Raw genomic sequence first — 17,279 nt, forward strand, 5'->3', positions numbered from 1 at the left:
AACATAACAAGATATTGTAATCAAAACTGTTGTACAATTAAACGTCACTCACTAATACAGAACTGTGCAGCTGGAAAACTGCTGCTGTCCTTGATGAACTTTCCTGAGATTATTCTATTACTCTGGCTGCAAAAAGCAGATTTTGCTGATTTCCCTAGATTGAAATAAATCATTGACAGCTGAAAGCCTGAATCTAAAGCCATGCTGGTGATAGTAATGTGGGGCTTAATTAATACTGACAAAAAGGGAGCTTGTTTCTCTGGCAGTTTAATCCCAGCATCTTAGGGTTTCAGTGTCTTTGTTTCTTCCTTTAATCATCTTCTGCATGAGTGATTATTTTTTCACTGTTTTGTCTTATCCAAGTTGTAGTACGGCTGTTTCCACATAGGGAGCGCAGCTGCCAGGATGGTGTTGAAGACCTTGTGAGTGTCTGAGACAGTCTCCTCAACTTCCAGCCTGCTCTTCCTCCTGCCTCCTCTGGGCTTAAGTAGTCACAGCTGAGGCATGTAGACATGTCAGCTTGATTTCCACACAGGCTTCTGGGTGCCTCCCTGGCCTGATCTGCCTTTTTGCATTTGTTTTAAGTTGGAATAATTTCTCACCCTCCTGAAATACAATAATTTCCCGCTGAAAATGAATGACAGTTATTGTAAACACACTATTTTTAGATGCTTTTCTTAAAGCTCTTTTCTGTCTGTACTCTTGTACCTCCTGTAATGCTACAGCAAGCTGCTGGAACTGGTTTTGTCCTAGAAACTGACATTTTGGGTATCAGATGATGAGATCAGCCTGTGTGAGCTACTGGCCCCCATCAGGATGACAAGCACTTTTAAAAAATTATTTCATTAAACCTAAATAAAATTACTAGGGCTTAGGTTGGGGCTTTTTCTTCTTTTCTATACTGGGCTGACACTTAAAATATCATTTTACCCCATCCCTTTCAACATGCCATTCACCACAAAATGCAAAATCACAGTATCTGGTACTTGTAGTATAAAGAAAGTAAATGAAAGTCTTGATGCCGTACTGGAAATGGTGCTGTGACCTCTGTGTTATCCAGTGGCTGAGGAAGTCAACGGGAGAGGCAGGTTCAAGTTTCTCTTCTGCATGACAAAATCTGCACTGATCTTACATAGCCAAAAATGTTCCCTAAACACAAAGCTGGAGGATATTCAGAAGTATTCAAGTCTGTCCTGTTGATGCTTAACCGCCACATTTTTCATCTTTATATGTTAGCAGACTAAGGAACTGAAAACTGCTTCTCTTTACTTAAACGAGACCTCTTGCCACCATAGTATAAAGCCATTCTTTCCTTGACTCAGTGAGTATTTATTCTCTCTGAAGTTAAACTGAGTGCACAAGAAATGCTCAGTGGTGGTACCCTCACCGTGCAATGAAGATCTCTGCTGTGGCATGAGGCATTAATTCAACATATCCTGTGTTTTACTCCTCAAGGACTGTATAGCCTGTGCTGTTTTGTGCTTGCCTCTCATTCTCTTTTTCTCAGGCTGTCTGTCAGAAACAGGGCCACCAAATTATCATGATTACAGAACTGTTTAGATTAAATAACTTAAACTTTCATCACTGCATGTTTCCATGGTTAGTGCTCTGTTCTCATTGCTGGTTTTTATCATGGTTTTCAATCCATCTTGGAAGCAATAAAGCGCAAGATAGATTCAGGCCGAGTAGTCAAACTGAATGGCAAGCAATGTTGCCTACTCAAGAAGTGCAAAAGGTCTACTTGGCTGCAGATTGAAACAATCTGCCTCTTGAATTCATGATCGTGGCATTCTCATATCCTTCTAAAGCCTCAGTGATCGGTCTTCTATGAGATATGCTTAAAAATCCGGTAATTTGGAAAAAAGAAAACCATCATTTTGAGTTCTTATTTTTATTCTTCTCTGTTGACTGTCTTGGATATTCTATTATCTGTTTATTATTATTACATAAAGAGAGAGGCTGGAAATATTAGTTGTGTTTTTTGTTTTCTGTTTTAACAGAAGCTGAGTCTTATAGTTCACTTCTAGTGAATGACATTATTCAGGTATCTCCGAAAGAGAGCTTTAAAAAGAGGGAAAGCATTCTGTATTACAAGAATCATGATATCATTGTGTAAGTTACTAATTCTGTTATCCTGCAGTACTTGAATAATGGAAAGAAAGATGAGTTAATGATTTTTAAAACTTTTTTGTTCCTTTGTCTTTACCAGTGACTTAGAGACTAAACGCTCCTGGAACTGCTAGTACTGTTCCATATGGGTTTCCAGGCAACTATGGGGAAAGGATGCATACATTATACATTCTGCATTATGCATCAATTATTTAATCAAAAGTTCAAAAGGGCTTGATTTAGCATATTCCCTGCAGACAAATCCGTCATAAGGATTTTAGTCTGTAAGTGTTCACTCACAGCACAAAATCCTGAAAATGGGTTCAGATTTTCTTCTCTTTTCCTTTTAACTGGAAAAGTTTATTAATATGGTTGACAGATGATAATAGCTGTTAGAGAGCTGAGATATAACCTGTATATTTGGCAGGTTCATGCAGGGACTACTGTTCAGCCTTTTCTTCAATGTTAACACGAAGTGGACTGTTGCTACGTAAAGGAGTTGTGGTATCTCTGATATCCCTGAGTATTTGCTCTTAAAGGCTACCACTGCAAGTCTGTCTCATGCAAGATTGATACAAAAACTATCAGTGGACATTTGGAATTCATTTTCATGTCAAAAAGAGTGAAACGAACAAGGCTATATATCTTAAATTCTCATTTGTTTCATTTGCTTAGAGATTGATTTTTAAAACATACCCATGATTTCAAGTGGCTCCTATTAAAAAAAAAATAGTTGCAGAAGTTTGTCAGCTAATATTATTTTGCCCTTTACAGAGGAAAATGACTGAAATGACTTCCTCTGAGTCAGAAGTTGACAGGTACATAGACCGGGCCACGTCCCAAGCATACCTAAACGCTGCCCTCTGCTACCCAGGTGGCTCAGGCCTGCCTGGCTGCAGACAGCTTTTGTAATTGGATCGTAGCTGGAAATCTCTTCTTACTGACTTCCTGAACTCTGCTATAGCTGCCATTCTCTGTGCTATTTCTGATGGCTTTTCGGATGCAGGTTTAAGGTTGGACAGTCTGTTCAGTTCCCCACTGATGTCTCTGAACATCTGCTGCTGGTAACAGGCGTCAGTCACCTTTGGGCTGGCAGGCTTTCCACTAGTTACCCAAAACCAGAAAGTTTGTGCTTCTTATTTCACATCAGTGCTCCTAATGCACGCTCCAAACAAAATAAAATAAATTATCATTAGCTTAGTACTCTTCCAGACAGTCTAAAAATTGCAAAATATATGCAGACATACAGTCTCATGCAAACAAACCGATACTTTGTTGATAACAGGATTACCCTGTCTTCTGAGGGATGCTGCTGCTGCTTCACTTCTTTTGCCCTCTTGTTTTTTACTCTCCAACTGTAGCTGTTTTTAAGTCTCCTCCTTCATCATTTTCCTGTGCTTTCTTTGCCTTCATGTCATTATCTGTAGCATTTGCTTTATCTCTGACTTCTGTGCAACTCTCATTCTCTTGGCTGCTCTCTCCTTTCCTGTTAATCCTCTTGGCTCCAAGCACCTTTCTTCAGGCAAACTCTCTCTTAGATTTGAGCCCTTGTTCCCTCTTCCTGGGCTATTCTGATCTGTCCCGTTTGGGCACTTTGCTGGGCCTGTCCTGATGCTGGGCCTGTCCTGCCTGTGTGTCCTAATGCCTGTCACTTGTTGGTCATTTTGTTATTTTTTTGCAGTATGACAACATATTTATGTGGAAAAGGGGGAAAAAGGGTAAGAAATCTTGCTTGGAGCAGATAACAGTAAGTTTGGTGATCATGGTCATTTTGCCTTTTTCTGGTTTTTAATGCTGTCAGTCAGCTTTGGAGTATGAGTAGACATTATGCAGCTTTCCTCTACCTTAACCACACATTCTGCACCACCTTCCTGCCTAAACAGTGATCTCTGCTGCAGCCTCCCAGAGATGGTGTGAATTGTCTCCAGTCTTTCCTTGTTCCCTTTCCGTTTGAGTCTCCAGTAGATTTTACAAATAAAACTACTGTGGAGCCAGCGAGGATGCTGGCTGTCCATAGCCTCAGTATTTATGGGCTTCCTCAGGGTGAACCCAGCAAATAGTCCACAGAAGGACAGTCAGAGTGTAGTACCTGACATAATTTTTAGTATCATTCTCTCCTTCAAAGTGGTTTTTTTCCATGTCTATTTGTTTTCAGAGTTACATCAAAAGTTAAACTCTCTACCTCTAACAATATAGATAGCTTCATACCACCCAGAATATTCAAAGAGAAGCTTTAGTTTAACTGTTACCTCGTATTTTTACCCCCCATCTGCACCTAGGATTATTTTCTGTTAGACTTGGTGGAAGATTTAATACAGCTTGTAGCTGGTATGCTAGGACAAATTGTGAGAACAGAAGATGTTGGCCATAAAAATAATTTCCTGCTTTTATAAGTGTGAAGAGACCGCACAATATAATGTCCTCAGTGTGTGTTGTTATTAATACAGTTCTGGGACTCTGCACAATGAACATTCAGCTTCCTGGCGTTAATGTTTGTGATATACAATGGGTTTACAGAGGCAGTTTTCCTTGTGCTGAATTAAAGCATTTCTAGACTGAATTCAGACTTAATTATATCTGTGATATTGCTGGCCACAATGGATTTCTAGCAGGGGATTTGCAAGCAGTCTTTGGCCCTTTACCATGCAAAGTGTGGGCTGATTCCAGGAGAAATTCTGTATATGCTCAGCCTTTTATTCGGTCCATGTGGATGGAGAGATGGATGTCTCCTTTCCTGACAGAAAGTAAATTGAAAGTAACTCGGTTGAACTCACTGACATTACTGTGGCATGAAGGAAGGAATAAATCAGTCTGTCGGTGTCTGTTGTTTGAGGAGGTTGAACTCAATTTCTGCTAAATGAATCCAGCGCTAGTATCATACTGCATCTCTTGTAAAGGTGCTGATCTCCCCCGAGTTTAGTTTTCCATATTTCATTCATCTATATTTTGCCTTGAAACTCTGGTTTTGTCTTGGATTTGCAGGATATCTTTAAGGATTGCATGTGTAAAATAAAGGATGACAGATAAGTGGCCCTGTACATTGAAGCTCTTACTCCATCTAGGGGCCCTGACAACATCATTAAAGAGCTTCTGTTACACAGAGGAGGAAGGATAGATGGGGGGGACTTCACTTAAATTCCATTTATCTGTCATTTCACGTGCTGCAGTCTTGTTTCGTTTCTCATTGCTGCTGATTGTCAAGCTATGTTTGTGTCAACTGGAGCTTTTCCCCTTTTCTTGGCCTGTTCCTCGTACCTGTTCCCTTAAGTGGTGTGAAGTTTTAGTGCATGACAGTGTAAATAGCTGCAATGGGAGCCACTGCAATTGCCTCCTGGTTCTAGTTTCTGAGCAAATAAGCCAGGGGGAACTGGAGCACCGTGTGGTTCTTGCAACAGTCATTGCTTTAAATATGAGTAATGGCAGGAGGGCAAGCGTGGGAAGATTGTGTGAACACAAAGGCAGAGTTTAGTTGAATATTCTCTACAGTTTTTCTGAATGAGATATTGTCTACTCAGAATGGATCATCCAGATACCAGCATCTGTCTCTCCTTATCTCAAAGCTTATTATAGCTTGGAACCCAGGAGATTTTGGGTTTCAAATGTAATAGGTATTTAAGTACCTATGAAAGCTTGAACCTAGGGCAGTAATTAGCACCTCCATTACCAATCTCAGCAAAAGGTTGAATAAGATTAGAGTCTGGACTGTCCTTATGACTTCAAGCATGAGATGTTTTTTAACGAGTCCTGCATGTCACATGAGTGTCCTGCTTCATGGCAGTGCTCTTGCTCTCAGCAGCAGAGCTTGATGTTAGGATTTTGTCCCAGAAATCCTCTGGATTGACCCAGGCTCTTCAGAAAAGAGAAGCACTCTTTAGTTTGTCTTCTGTGCTCTAGGCGTGAGAAATGCAATTCTGGTATCAGACAGTTTACCCAAGCATTAAGTTCAGCTTAAACATTTCTCTAATTATTTTTAATAGATGAAAATGTTATGGGTCAAATTTAGTCCACGTTACATAAGAAGTTGTTTAAATTGATAGAATAAGGAACAGCTTAAGAACATGCATCTATGTAAAATATCACATCTTTTATATTCAAGGAAATACACAAGTCTTGTTTCATTAGTATTCTGTCCCTTATGTTGCTGTTTACAGTCTTGCCAACCTAAATTATTGTAAAAATTACAGATTAAAAAATCCATGGGTCACACTCTGAAAAACAGGAGATGGCCCAAGGAGAGTTTTTGTCCTCAAGCAGCTTTAAATGTATAATAGGTGCTTATTCTTTTTCATTGACCTTTGTGATATGACTGAACCTTAAAGGTTGAAAATGCAATCTCAGCCTTTTTTTCATAGCCATGAGGGAAGGAATTGTTACAAAAAACTGTTAAATCATGTACTCTTTTGTCAACACAAGCTATTTTAAAAAACCAGCAGTTAATATGAGATTGGGGATAATGTGCTATATATCCTTAGAGCTGGTAACGCATACCACTTCAGGATTAATAAAAAATATAAATAACCCAGTTTGTTAACATTTATATTCCCCTTCACTTGTTTTTTGCTAGTAACAATGCCAAAGTAAGAGCTGGTCCTCTTCTGGAACAGGGAGGTTTTGGTAGAATAGAGGGAGCTGGCAGCGGTTCTATCAATGGAAAAAAACCTGAAGTTATTAAAAGAGAAAGATGCAGTATTATTCAGACTTGTCATTTGAGGAAGCATATTTCTGGGGAAGATTTTATCACTGTAATAAGGACATTCAGCATGAAAACATTCTGCCCTTTCCACCTCACGGCTTCATTATCGTTTGCCTATCGCGTGTGCTCGTCTATGTAGGACGTCCTGTAGGACATCCGCACTGCCAGGCCTCCAAGCACAGTCTTTATTCAACCAAATGCACAGGCAGAGCATTTTCTGGAAACGGTGGTGGGGATGCACAGCCTTTGATTTGTGTTAGGCCTCTTGACACTGTGCCAGCAGAGAGTTAACATGTTATAGCAAATGTGCGCTGCTTTTACTAAAATACACCCAGTAGTGCCATCCTGTGGTCAGGACTGCAGAAGGCTTGGGCACCCTGTCCCGCCTCTTTTCTGAGCGCTGCTTTGTCTGGGGTTGTTACACACGATCTGAGTCGTGCCAGGCTCTAAAAGTATGCTTTTCGTCTCGTATGGTCAGTCATTTCAGAACTTCCAGTTTAATCTGCTAAATAGAAGGGCTGCAATATGTTGGGTTTTTTTCCTCTGGAAATGTTATTTTGAAAGTCTTCATAACTCAGTTTCTGTCACCAGGTCTTTAACAGAGATGATACTTCAGAAGCCGACTCCAGACACTGTATCACCATGCCTTAGAGGGTTTTTTGCCACCTTTTGCCACTTTCTGGGTGTAGAAGTTTTTTCCTAATACATTGTTTACTGTAATACAGGACAGAAGAGTTATATTTAATTTAAGATTTGAAATGCTGTAATTTTACTATTTGAAATATGAACTCAGATGTAAGGCAGAGTGACCTTATTTTAAGAGTAATGAGAAAGGTTTTGTGTGTCACATGTATTTCCTGACCAAGTTTTGCTACCTCACATCCCCATGGCTAATTTAAACCTGACACTTGCAAAACCAATTTGAGGGAGCTATTTAATCAGACTGAGGCCTGATTTCACAATGACTCAAATAAAGCCTTTCTTGTTAAAATAGTGTTATGGTGGGATAGCAAGAATAATAGAGGTGCATAATCTAGGAATACCGTTGTCTGTTTGGGGAGGTGGCTTGTAAAGTTTCTGGCTATGGAATGCAGGTAGCAACAGGTCAGCTATTTACACATTGGTCTTTAATTCATTAATATGTTTTAAGTCTTAGGAAAATTATGCATAATCAATGGATTTAAGCTATGTGACTTCTTAGCAACAGTGCAGAGTTTTAATTGAATGGTCTTTCCTGGTTGTCTTCAAAATAATAAGAAGCTTAAAGTTAGTTTTTTTAAATTATTTTATTTGTCATACTTCATTCAGCATTTCAAATAAATTATTTCAAGAAATGTGTTTAAAAAAAGAAAACGCTTTCCCAGCATCTGGGTGACAGGCAGATGACAACAGTTTCCCAGCCCAGCACTTCAGGGTGCATCGCCCACCGTTCCCTTTCACAGAACCGGCTGTCATTAGTGCTGCTCCTTGGGGAGGCTGACGGCCTCTTCTGCCACCCACGGAGAGCCCTTCAGGCTTCACTTAAATATAGATGAGGCAAAATAAGCAGGAAATGACAGCAGGGGGTGAAGGAACTTTTATTGAAAATTAAATTAATGTAAAAGAGAAGAATTTTACTGGAGATCTTTACATACTCTTACACCTTGGTGGATTTGACAGGTACCATATTAAAAGCAAAAAGACCACATTTCAGTGTATTGTTACCCTTGTGGTTATTCCTCATTAGTAGCACGTGGCCAAGTTGACAGACACTTCCAACAGGCCACGTTTGTTTAACGTACTGTAGTGATCAGAATCTTGGAAGGTTTTAGAATAACTAATTTTCCCCTCTTGGCATAACAGTAGGTGAGGATGAGGTATGGGCATAACAGAGGTGAGCAAGCCTGCCTGTGTGGACAGGAGAACCTCGAAAACTTTTCCCCAAAAAGTTCAGTGCCTCAGTTCTACACAGATTTCCAGACACCCAGCAACAGGTTTGCAGGCACTCAGAGATGTCTCCTGTGCATGCAGTGTGCAGCTGACCAACGCATGCTCCTGCTGAGTTGGACATCGCTTGGGCAGACTTAGTCCACACACCCTTTTGCGCAAAGTCCAGCGTGTCCTGTGTGGTGTGTGTGTACCACATGGACAGGTGGTCTGCATGAATTCAGTGAGACCAAACGCAGCTAACTTCCTCCACCTGCACTGTGGTTCAGAAGAAAGATGTTTCTATTGGCTGGTCTGAATCTTTAGTTCTTTATCCAGGTAGTCCTCCTCACTCTGGGGTGGGCATGTAGAAGTGGATAACCTTACTCCAGCTTCTTGCTGGGTCATTGCATACCACACACAGCACAGGCAAAGAGATACCGAGGAGGAGGAGGAATGCATGCAGCTGACAGGGGAATAAACGAAACCACAACTTCCCTCTGAGACCCCTTGGCACGTGAAGGAAAGCTTGAGCAAGTGAGTATGCAGACTGCTGTGAAGGCCCTCTGTACACCTCGCACGAAACCTCTTGAGAATATGGAGGACTCTTTCTCCACCATTCAAGGGGCCTCAGAGTGAGCTCTGTGGTGTTTTCTTTGTTGCATGTGAAAAGGCACTTGGAGCACAGCTTACTGGAGTAATGGCTTTAGAGAAAAATCAGTGTGGCAACACTGATGCCTCTCCAGTAAGAGTTATTGTATGTTTTTTGCAATATAAGTTAATGAGTAAACAAGGACATCACAGAATCACTGAGGTTGGCAGGGACCTCTGGAGAGAGCAGGCTTGCCTAGAACAGGTTGCTCAGGTCTGTTTCCAGTTCAGTTCTGAATATTTTCGAGGTTGGAGATTGCATAGCCTCTCTGGTCAACCTGTCAAGTGTTTGACAGCCCTCACAGGGATTTATTTTTCTTATGTTTAAATGCTTTCCCATGTTTTTGTTCGTGCCCATTGCCTTCTGTGCTTTCACAGTCCTTTCACTGAGAAGAGTCTGGCTCCATCTTCTTTACTCCCTTGTGTCAGATGTTTATACACACTTAGAAAGTCCCCATGAGCCTTCCCTCCTGTGGGCTGAATGGTCCCAGGTCTCTCAATCTTTCCCCATGTGACAGTTGAGGAATGGTAGCCCAGCCCTCTGGTGTATCAATCACTCTTCCTCATTTTGTATCAGCTGCAAAGTTGCTGAGGGTGCTCTCTGTCCTATCATCCAGGTCATTAACAAAGATGTTAAGCAGTTCTGTCCTCAGTATCAAGCCTGGGGATATATCACTAGTGTCTGGCCTCCAGCTGGTCTTGGTGCCACCGAGCACAAGATGTTCAGCTAATCTGTTTAGCCAGTTTTCAGTCCACATCACTGTCTGCTTACGCAGCCCACACTTAATAGTTTGACAATGAGGATATTATGGGACACCGTGTTGAAAGCTTTGCTAAAGTCAGAATAAAGAACAGCCACTACTCTCCCTTTCCTGTGGGTGCATTCCCCATCATATCATATGGACTTGATTATGCCAGTCTGTTGAAACATCCCCTGCCTGGATCCTCTTCCATTGATGTCTTCCCTGCTCCAGATTGTCCCACTTGTTGCAGGGGCCTTTGTCCTGAGGATGAACCTTGCCAGGAAGTCTTGCCAAATGCCATTCCAGGTGGGCAGTCTTTGACAAGACTTTGATTTTTGTGAAGAAAGAAGTAAATGTCTCTCGTTATTCTTTGGTATCAATATGTCGTCCTCTTACAACTTTTCATACTATTGCATGGATCTAATGAACACATCTCTAAAAATTAAAACATTTTGGGATCAGAATAACGTGACAGTAAATATTCTGAATATTTTGTTAACTTCTTCTTCAACCTTGTAGTATTTACTCACCAATCACTGCATCTACAAAACGTAGAAATCAAGTGAAATAGCAAGAAGATGCAGTGAACTACATTTTCACATTAACACATTCAAACAGTGGTGACCATCCCCAGAGCTGTTGTTGGCCTGCAGAACATTGGGTCATGGCCCAGCACACACTAAGCTTATTAGATCAGCTGTCCAGAAGGTGCCCAGCTGTGGTAGGAGTGACTGGACTGTATGAACCGTGTCTGGCAGTAAAGGTAGGCAAGGGAGGTAGATGAGGATCCCTAGAGATGTGGGTGCAGATATGGGAACAACCAGGACACTTCCAGGTACAGTCTGAGCAGAGGTTCAGGTGTTTGGGCAATGAGTGGCCTGGTTGTGCCAGGCCGTGTAGGGTGACAGCTGTCACCAGATGTACCCAGCCAAGAAGCTGGGTACCTCATTTTAACCCTGAGCAGAAGCAACACCCAGGTACATTTTCTTGTTTATGTAATTTGGCACCAGAGAGTGTAAAAGACTGCAACCATTGTAGCTGGCTTGTCAATCTGCATAGTGGTGGGACATGCAGGTAAGTCTTTTGGTGATCGTGCTACAGGTGACTGATTTGAGGGGCAGCTTGGCCACAAACAGGTGTATTTCAGAGGGAAAACGCACCTTGCTCAGTCCCCCGTTCCCCTCCTGGCAGCAGAAGAGAGGGAGCCAAACAGAAAGAGTGAGTGACTTCTCAGGGCTTCATAGCAGTGATGATGACAGATGGCTCCAGTACCCTGATTTGTGATGGGTTCATAGATTCTAATCAAAAAAAGAAGAAATGTCTAACATATTTTATAGTATTTTTGGGATTGTTAGACAAGGAAGCATAAATCTTTCCCTTTTAATGAAATCCACCTGAAACCCCTGACATACATTCAAGTGCCATTGATTCCAAATGACAGTACTAGAATGTTTAAACTCAAGCATGGCTGTTAAGAGCTTTGCTGGACTAAAATCTGAATGAAATGTATACTAAAATTTTGGAAATAATTTAAATTAATTCTTGTTTAAAAATTTTTCATGTGTTCACCAACAAAGAAAAATCTATGAAGGGGGATTTCTGTCCTAACTGTCAACTGGGCATGTTTAACCTGGTTTTAGTCAGACCTACCATACGTTAAGTAAATTTACATTGATTATTAAGGCCCTAATTTAGTCCCTTTACTTGTTTGAGTGAATGTGATCTTCTCTTCCACGCTCATTGAGTATCAAGTTGAAAGATAACATTGTAGAGTTCAAGGCTCAGGTGGGATACAAAAAATGCAGTAGAACAGACGAGGATTTTTGTAGATCCATTTAATGGTAAGAAAGCTAAAGCACACAGACTTTTTAGTTATTTTTTTTACTACTTAGAAGACAAATCTTCCACTACAGTTTTCTTTTCTAATGCTTGCTTAGTGCAACATCATTTCTTGAAAACTGATGTTTGAAGTAATCTGCCTCCTTTGAGCTTAGTGATATATCCAAGATAATAATCTGTATCTCACATCGTTTCCATAATTCTGAGTAAACTACATGACAGAAAGAAGACTTCATTTTTCATTGCATGAATAAACTTTAATTTCTTCGCTTTGAGTCAAAAAACAATGAGTGTAGTCCATCTCTCCTCTCACATTTTGACTGTCAAGATACCTTTATCTACCGAACAGAAAATTACAAGTTGCAAGTAAATTAAAGTTACTAGCTAGAGTATATTAAAAGTACATTGATTTCCTGCTAATGAGACTAAAAAACTCTTGAAGAGGGAGAATCAAGATTGATAAAACTGACATATGCGTTTATAGTAAGCAACATGATTTTGTCCTAACTTCTGCTTTCTCCAGATGCATCCAGAGTACAGCTCTTCCACAAATTATCCTGTTGAAAGAGTTGTAGGTGATGGAATTCTGCACTGTAATTACTAATTACTCTTTTTCATCATCAAAGTAGTAAAAGGCCGTAGAAAAAGATGTTCTGCAGACAGGTGAAGGCAGAAGGGCAGGATGTAAATCTTCAGGGGTGTCTGAAAACTTTTTAGTTTGAGGAAAATACAAAACTCCTTTCAAACTGAGCCAACCACCTTTCATCCACTCTTGCATCTTGCAGAGAGAGACTGATCAATTCAGCTACAGTGTGCTGGCAGCAGGCACTCTCCAAATGTTGCTTTAACAGGTGAAAGAGTCCACTGAAGGAGAAAACATTTGTTATTTGGAGTATGTTTTCATGTTGTAATCTTCATTCTCTGCAGTTCAGCCAGGGTCTCCTCAAAGTGTGCATTTTTTGGTAACAGTTGCTGTAGAGTCAATGGCAGCCATCTGTAATGCTGCTCATCCGCAATGCTGCTCATCCGCATCGTCCCACTTCAGTCCGGATACGGAACTTTGTTTACATTGACTAATCACTACCTGTTACAAAATGTGCTCAAATATTAAATTAAACTATGACAGTGTTTAAATATTACTTATCTCATAAAAGTTAAATGAGCAGTGTTTGCCATAGAAGATCTGATAATGCAGATGTTTAGCTTACCTGTGACTTTAGAAATCACTTAGCAGCAAATCTAAGGGGAAATGCATAGTTTAACAATTGCTCGTGGAAATCATTACATTTTTTTCAGACATCAGGCAAATGAGGGAGATTTTCTGGGTAGCTGTGCTGTTTACTGTGTGAGGCCTTTGAACAGTCTGTGAAGACTGGCTGGGCTGCACAATTTTGGATTGCCTTATACCCCACAGGTGCTAGATAGAAGCAGGTTTTACTCCCACTGCCTGGTGATCATCTGCTGATGCTGAAGAAACAACTGGCAGATTTCTGGAGCTTTACAGATCCTTTTCAGGAAGGGCATCTTTCTCATACTGAGGAATAATTCCCTTTGCAAAGGGAAATGTGGGTAAGGCAGCAAAAGCAGCAACAACAAAGAGAAGTTTAAAAAGAACATGTAGAGTTTTACCTTATTGAGGTAATTTAAGGCAGATTTTAGGAGAGAGAAAGATCTTCTGCATCTATAAGCAGTTTGTAACACTGCAAACTCTTCTTGTTAGCATCATACCAGTGTGTAGAAATTACATTGGGGTTTTAGTGCACTACGTGTTGTGCAGACAAAGTAAGGAGACATGCTTTCTTCAGTGAGATTAAAACAATCTCAGGGATGGATAAGTAAATGGGCATAGCAGGTATTATAGAAAATGGGTAGCAGAGAGGATGAAAATTAAAATGAGAGGGATATAAGCTTATGCAAAGTTTGCAGGGATGACCTTCTGTTACTACATTGAAAAGACTACTGCTATCATATTAGCTGTAGGCATAAATTTCTAATAGTACAGACAAACAGAGTGGAACTTGCAGAGGCCTGTGTTTTTCTCTGCCTCTTCCTGTTGTTGGTAGGCTGACTTGGTAACATGATACAATATGTAAGAGTCTGCTTACTATGTGAGTAAACTTGAAAAAAACATGATTGAAAATCATCAGTAGGGCACTTCACCCAAATGTAATCTGCACAAGGTTAAGTGATGCAGTGTAAGAGGCCATGGTTATGACAGGATATGGTAGCTGTTCATACAGATTAAAGCATTTATTATTCATATTTCATATAAAACCTGAATTATTCTAGGCCATGCAGTAGTCAGAACAGAAAAGATAGCTTTTCTTAATGTTTGAAGAGCAAGGTGTGGGATTCATCTCAGTTAACTTTACCAGTTCCGAGGTTATGTGTCTCATGTAAACTTGTCACTCTTGGCTTTGTCTGGAGTCAATGAAGAAGTATAGGCACCTTCAAAGCACTGTTCACCCCACTCGTCTCCAAATGAGTGCCTTTTTCTTCCACTGACATTAGAGGGAGCCTTGATCACCAGCTGAGAGTAGACATCTAATTTTTGACGTTTAAGTTTAGGACAATGAATTCTTGTCCATAACATAAAAACTGACTTGAGTAAAGGCCAGAGACATCAGTCCTCTGTACAGCAGTCTCACAAACTCTCCCTGTGATTTTGAGCCAGACATTTCAGCAGATATTTTCAAAATTAGCAGATCTCGTTAAAGAGTCTGGCTCTTGCCCATCTTCCATTTCCTCCTCCAGGAAGAATTACTTTCCAGCCTCTGTAGAGAGATTTGAAATTCATGAATAAAATGCAAAATAAAATGGTGCGGTAGAATTGTTGTTTATTGAGCTTCAAGTGGAAGCAAAGTGTTTCTGAAAAAAAAAAAAGCCCAAGTAAAATAATTTCTAGTACAAATGCACAGCAGTTCCTTGAGACTAATATTTTATGGTGGGCGGAGGACTGTTACTGCTGTATAATTTCCAATAAGTCATTTTTGTAGTCTTGTGCCCTACCTTTCTGGCATACCAATGAATTTCAAGATGGCTTATGAGGCTTTCAGGTTAGAGTTAACACTAAAAACAGTCTTTTTCTCTCAGGTGTGTTAGTGTACTGATATTATTAGTCCCACGTCTGCTAGCCTCTGGATATTTCGCTTCCCAGGGCCATCATCAGAACTAACTCTGGATATGACTATGTTATGAAAAATGCAGTATTGGTGGGAAAAAGGAAAAAAACAAACCAAACATGAAAATCTGACAGCCACATAGTATCAGTACTGGATCATGTGAAGAATACAGACATCAAGCCCCATTTCAGCCTCATTCCTTGTGCCAGCTGTTTTCCTCCGTGCTCTCTTATTCAAGAGTTTTCCACTACTAGGCTAGAGCAATTTAAGCTAAATTGCTGTGTGAAATTCTCACTTTTAGAGTGTCTGGGTGTTTGGTTCGCACTCCTTGAATGTCCTTTTGTGAGTACTAGGGAAAACATCGCAGTTCCCCACACCTGCAGAAATAAACTAGATACAGGTATGGTCAAAAAAACGGGCTTATTGCTGTGTTCATTCTCTGTGCTGATCAGGTGCAGGGCTGCTTAAGAGGTACCCACAAGCAGCTCTGATGGCATGATCTGTTACCCTTTGTATTGCACTTTTCCACCTCCATGCTTCTTCCTCTACCATGCTTATGCACTCCCAAATAAACAGCCTGTCCCTGTTTATTCTTTTCCCAGTAGCTTCAGTGTTGCTGATTTTGCATCCTTATTCATTATTTATTGTAGGATTGCCTTATTAATTTCTGCCTTGGTCAGCAGTGCTGTTAAGCTGGTACCTCAGTTTAAGCTGTTTCTTGGGTTATTCTCTTGTTAGTGTAGCCTCAAGTCAAGGCTACCCATCTATGTATGCATTACTCCCTTTTTGCCATTTGTTAAGCCTGGTTATTTCTCACGTTGTTGTCTTGTTAGTGTAGCTACAGTTCAGGTTCAACAGTTTGCAGACATAACCCTCGCACCCAGAAGCCAGCCTGGTGAAACTGCTGGTACCTTCTCCTTCATCTGCTTGGTCTGAGTTACCAGAGACAGCCCTCATGGCCAGTGACAGCTGTACCTTGAAGGAAACATCACACCTAACCTTCTGCTTCCTGCTTGCCCTTCCCTTAATTTTGTGACCTTTGAGGTCACAAAATACGTGCACATGGTCCAACCTGTTGCTGCATCTTCTGGCATATTGCTCTGTATTTCTTTCTTGGCTGCCTTACAATGGTGACCCAGAGTGGGACATGCTCATTAACCCTTCTGTCCTGGACCAGACCATGGCCTGCTTTCTGGTGACTTCTGTTCTCTGCCAAGTTTGGCCTCTAAGCCATGGGGAGAAACTGCCCAGAAAGGGTCGGTTATTACGTGCAGGCCATCTTCCTGGAGACCAGTCATCTCCCATATACCCAGATCACCTCTGTAGCAACTTGGTGGTGCAAACTGCTTGAATGGCAATGGGAATGACTGCGTTCAAAGGGTCTGAGACCTATACCAGATTTTTTACGGAGAAGATGCTCTTCTCCCAGCTAGAAGACAAAAAGGAAGAGTTCAGAGAGGTTGTATGCTCCACCCACTTGGCTTAATTCAGAACGACACTCTGAAGACAGCACCTTTTAATACAAAGGCCAAATAAATATTTAGGTATCACAATGGAACTGCATCTTTCAGTTTTTCCCAATTAATTGCTAGGGAACAACCAGAAGAAAGTGGACAAGTGCCTTGTCTAGTGCCTGAAGTAGTTGCTGCTGCTGTGGCCCTTCACCTGTATGGGGCTTATGCATGCAGTAGCAGGGCATTAGAGATTAATGTTTTCCTGAGGTAGAAGAAAAGAAACCCAATCAAAGGGAAAAATTCTAGACTAAGTAAAATGACAGTATATCTGGTTTCATTTATCTGTCTAGTATCAGCTTACATTTCCATGCCATCAGACCATCATGTCACATTGCAGTCTGAGCCAGCACCTGCAAACCAAGCGAGTAAAAATATAATGATGAGGGTTGGAGTTACATTTCTCTGTCCACAATAAAAAATGCATCTCCTTCCACATACAGATGGCACTTGATATGTCAGAAGATATATTGCCATGCTAAGTAGTAAGAACTGTACGGTAGTTTCTCCAGTAAAAAAAGAGAATTTGCACCTTGAACTTTGTGATTTGTTTCTTATTGACAGCTTAGTAAGACAGTAGGCAGTACTTAAGATAAAAAAGGGATGATTCTTTGAGTTCTGGTTTGAACTAAATCCAAATTTTGAATGAGTTTAGGGCTTTTTTAATTTTTGACATGGTCCACCGCTTATGGAAATGCCAATGTGT

General features: G+C 40.7%; 1 protein-coding gene across 1 annotated transcript in view; it reads left to right on the forward strand.

Moving 5' to 3' along the window:
* The window catches only part of LOC104541502 (dystrobrevin alpha-like), an 84,049-nt gene that overhangs the window by 9,933 nt on the left and 56,837 nt on the right, over window positions 1–17,279 (forward strand). The gene's annotated exons all lie outside the window — the stretch shown is intronic.

Source organism: Mesitornis unicolor, unplaced genomic scaffold (assembly GCF_000695765.1).
Source record: "Mesitornis unicolor isolate BGI_N332 unplaced genomic scaffold, ASM69576v1 scaffold18055, whole genome shotgun sequence".
In the NCBI taxonomy this organism is placed as follows: Eukaryota; Metazoa; Chordata; class Aves; order Mesitornithiformes; family Mesitornithidae; genus Mesitornis; species Mesitornis unicolor.